The sequence below is a fragment of the Odontesthes bonariensis genome, chromosome 2, assembly GCF_027942865.1.
Source record: "Odontesthes bonariensis isolate fOdoBon6 chromosome 2, fOdoBon6.hap1, whole genome shotgun sequence".
Lineage (NCBI taxonomy): Eukaryota > Metazoa > Chordata > Actinopteri > Atheriniformes > Atherinopsidae > Odontesthes > Odontesthes bonariensis.
The window spans coordinates 23,301,072-23,305,571 of NC_134507.1; the positions used below are offsets into that span (position 1 = coordinate 23,301,072).

The window sequence follows — 4,500 nt, forward strand, 5'->3', positions numbered from 1 at the left end:
AGGCCTCAAAAATGCAATAATGACTGTTGTAGATGAGGAAGAAGCCTCGTGTGTTTTCATTAATGCAGTTTTTTTTTAGATAATTCCTTTTTACCAGTTCACTTTCCTACCAGCCTCATGTGTTTTCATTGAGATCATTCCTTTTTACCAGTTCACTTTCCTAACATGGGCTGCTGTTCCCTCTTGACAAACATCCGCAATTCATAGTAGTCTTTGCCGAAACCCTGGATTGAACCGGGGACCTTCAGATCTCCAGTCTGACTCTCTCCCAACTGAGCTATTTCGGCTACGAAGTGAACAAAGCTTTGAAGCCAGATAAAGGCCACAAAAATGCAATAATTGACTGTTGTAGATGAGGAAGAAGCCTCGTGTGTTTTCATTAATTGAGCTTTTTTGAGATAATTCCTTTTTACCAGTTCACTTTCCTAACATTGGCTGCTGTTCCCTCTTGACAAACATCCGCAATTCATAGTAGTCTTTGCCGAAACCCGGGATTCAGATCTTCAGTCTGAGCTATTTCGGCTACACAGGGCCAAAATGGCCGTTTTCATTTGAAAACTAAAGTCGGGAGCTCGCTCCGTGGAGCTTTGGCGACAAAGCTGGGGAGCCAGATAAAGGCCTCAAAAATGCAATAATGACTGTTGTAGATGAGGAAGAAGCCTCGTGTGTTTTCATTAATTGAGCTTTTTTGAGATAATTCCTTTTTACCAGTTCACTTTCCTAACATGGGCTGCTGTTCCCTCTTGACAAACATCCGCAATTCATAGTAGTCTTTGCCGAAACCCTGGATTGAATGAGTGACCTTCAGATCTTCAGTCTGACGCTCTCCCAACTGAGCTATTTCGGCCACACAGGGCCAAAATGGCCGTTTTCATTTGAAAACTAAAATCGGGAGCTCGCTCCGTGGAGCTTTGGCGACAAAGCTGGGGAGCCAGATAAAGGCCTCAAAAATTCAATAATTGACTGTTGTAGATGAGGAAGAGGCCTCGTGTGTTTTCATTAATGGAGTTTTCTTTAGATAATTCCTTTTTACCAGTTCACTTTCCTACCAGCCTCGTGTGTTTTCATTGAGATAATTCCTTTTTACCAGTTCACTTTCCTAACATGGGCTGCTGTTCCCTCTTGACAAACATCCGCAATTCATAGTAGTCTTTGCCGAAACCCGGGATTCAGATCTTCAGTCTGAGCTATTTCGGCTACACAGGGCCAAAATGGCCATTTTCATTTGAAAACTAAAGTCGGGAGCTCGCTCCGTGGAGCTTTGGCGACAAAGCTGGGGAGCCAGATAAAGGCCTCAAAAATGCAATAATGACTGTTGTAGATGAGGAAGAAGCCTCGTGTGTTTTCATTAATGCAGTTTTTTTTTAGATAATTCCTTTTTACCAGTTCACTTTCCTACCAGCCTCGTGTGTTTTCATTGAGATAATTCCTTTTTACCAGTTCACTTTCCTAACATGGGCTGTTGTTCCCTCTTGACAAACATCCGCAATTCATAGTAGTCTTTGCCGACACCCGGGATTGAACCGGGGACCTTCAGATCTTCAGTCTGACTCTCTCCCAACTGAGCTATTTCGGCTACGAAGTGAACAAAGCTTTGGAGCCAGATAAAGGCCACAAAAATGCAATAATTGACTGTTGTAGATGAGGAAGAAGCCTCGTGTGTTTTCATTAATTGAGCTTTTTTGAGATAATCCCTTTTTACCAGTTCACTTTCCTAACATGGGCTGCTGTTCCCTCTTGACAAACATCCACAATTCATAGTACTCTTTGCCGAAACCCGGGATTGAACCAGGGACCTTCAGATCTTCAGTCTGAGCTATTTCGGCTACACAGGGCCAAAATGGCCGTTTTCATTTGGAAACTAAAACCGGGAGCTCGCTACGTGGAGCTTTGGCGACAAAGCTGTGGAGCCAGATAAAGGCCACAAAAATGCAATAATGACTGTTGTAGATGAGGAAGAAGCCTCGTGTGTTTTCATTAATGCAGTTTTTTTTAGATAATTCCTTTTTACCAGTTCACTTTCCTACCAGCCTCGTAGGTTTTAATTGAGATAATTCCTTTTTACCAGTTCACTTTCCTAACATGGGCTGTGTTTCCCTCTTGACAAACATCCGCAATTCATAGTAGTCTTTGCCGAAACCCTGGATTGAATGAGTGACCTTCAGATCTTCAGTCTGACGCTCTCCCAACTGAGCTATTTCGGCTACACAGGGCCAAAATGGCCGTTTTCATTTGAAAACTAAAATCGGGAGCTCGCTCCGTGGAGCTTTGGCGATAAAGCTGGGGAGCCAGATAAAGGCCTCAAAAATGCAATAATGACTGTTGTAGATGAGGAAGAAGCCTCGTGTGTTTTCATTAATGCAGTTTTTTTTTAGATAATTCCTTTTTACCAGTTCACTTTCCTACCAGCCTCGTGTGTTTTCATTGAGATCATTCCTTTTTACCAGTTCACTTTCCTAACATGGGCTGCTGTTCCCTCTTGACAAACATCCGCAATTCATAGTAGTCTTTGCCGAAACCCTGGATTGAACCGGGGACCTTCAGATCTCCAGTCTGACTCTCTCCCAACTGAGCTATTTCGGCTACGAAGTGAACAAAGCTTTGAAGCCAGATAAAGGCCACAAAAATGCAATAATTGACTGTTGTAGATGAGGAAGAAGCCTCGTGTGTTTTCATTAATTGAGCTTTTTTGAGATAATTCCTTTTTACCAGTTCACTTTCCTAACATTGGCTGCTGTTCCCTCTTGACAAACATCCACAATTCATAGTATTCTTTGCCGAAACCCGGGATTGAATCAGGGACCTTCAGATCTTCAGTCTGAGCTATTTCGGCTACACAGGGCCAAAATGGCCGTTTTCATTTGAAAACTAAAATCGGGAGCTCGCTCCGTGGAGCTTTGGCGATAAAGCTGGGGAGCCAGATAAAGGCCTCAAAAATTCAATAATTGACTGTTGTAGATGAGGAAGAGGCCTCGTGTGTTTTCATTAATGCAGTTTTTTTTAGATAATTCCTTTTTACCAGTTCACTTTCCTACCAGCCTCGTGTGTTTTCATTGAGATAATTCCTTTTTACCAGTTCACTTTCCTACCAGCCTCGTAGGTTTTAATTGAGATAATTCCTTTTTACCAGTTCACTTTCCTAACATGGGCTGTGTTTCCCTCTTGACAAACATCCGCAATTCATAGTAGTCTTTGCCGAAACCCGGGATTGAATGAGTGACCTTCAGATCTTCAGTCTGACGCTCTCCCAACTGAGCTATTTCGGCTACACAGGGCCAAAATGGCCGTTTTCATTTGAAAACTAAAATCGGGAGCTCGCTCCGTGGAGCTTTGGCGATAAAGCTGGGGAGCCAGATAAAGGCCTCAAAAATTCAATAATTGACTGTTGTAGATGAGGAAGAGGCCTCGTGTGTTTTCATTAATGGAGTTTTCTTTAGATAATTCCTTTTTACCAGTTCACTTTCCTACCAGCCTCGTGTGTTTTCATTGAGATAATTCCTTTTTACCAGTTCACTTTCCTAACATGGGCTGCTGTTCCCTCTTGACAAACATCTGCAATTCATAGTAGTCTTTGCCGAAACCCGGGATTCAGATCTTCAGTCTGAGCTATTTCGGCTACACAGGGCCAAAATGGCCATTTTCATTTGAAAACTAAAGTCGGGAGCTCGCTCCGTGGAGCTTTGGCGACAAAGCTGGGGAGACAGATAAAGGCCTCAAAAATGCAATAATGACTGTTGTAGATGAGGAAGAAGCCTTGTGTGTTTTCATTAATGCAGTTTTTTTTTAGATAATTCCTTTTTACCAGTTCACTTTCCTACCAGCCTCGTGTGTTTTCATTGAGATAATTCCTTTTTACCAGTTCACTTTCCTAACATGGGCTGTTGTTCCCTCTTGACAAACATCCGCAATTCATAGTAGTCTTTGCCGACACCCGGGATTGAACCGGGGACCTTCAGATCTTCAGTCTGACTCTCTCCCAACTGAGCTATTTCGGCTACGAAGTGAACAAAGCTTTGGAGCCAGATAAAGGCCACAAAAATGCAATAATTGACTGTTGTAGATGAGGAAGAAGCCTCGTGTGTTTTCATTAATTGAGCTTTTTTGAGATAATCCCTTTTTACCAGTTCACTTTCCTAACATGGGCTGCTGTTCCCTCTTGACAAACATCCACAATTCATAGTACTCTTTGCCGAAACCCGGGATTGAACCAGGGACCTTCAGATCTTCAGTCTGAGCTATTTCGGCTACACAGGGCCAAAATGGCCGTTTTCATTTGGAAACTAAAACCGGGAGCTCGCTACGTGGAGCTTTGGCGACAAAGCTGTGGAGCCAGATAAAGGCCACAAAAATGCAATAATGACTGTTGTAGATGAGGAAGAAGCCTCGTGTGTTTTCATTAATGCAGTTTTTTTTAGATAATTCCTTTTTACCAGTTCACTTTCCTACCAGCCTCGTAGGTTTTAATTGAGATAATTCCTTTTTACCAGTTCACTTTCCTAA

General features: G+C 42.6%; 2 non-coding genes across 2 annotated transcripts; both read right to left on the reverse strand.

The window, feature by feature from the left end:
* Positions 1-214: 214 nt before the first annotated feature.
* trnas-gga (transfer RNA serine (anticodon GGA)) lies at positions 215-287 on the reverse strand. Its single transcript has one exon. It is a non-coding gene; the product is annotated as a tRNA-Ser (tRNA).
* Positions 288-2,510: 2,223 nt separating this feature from the next.
* On the reverse strand, positions 2,511-2,583 carry trnas-gga (transfer RNA serine (anticodon GGA)). Its single transcript has one exon. It is a non-coding gene; the product is annotated as a tRNA-Ser (tRNA).
* Positions 2,584-4,500: the final 1,917 nt, after the last annotated feature.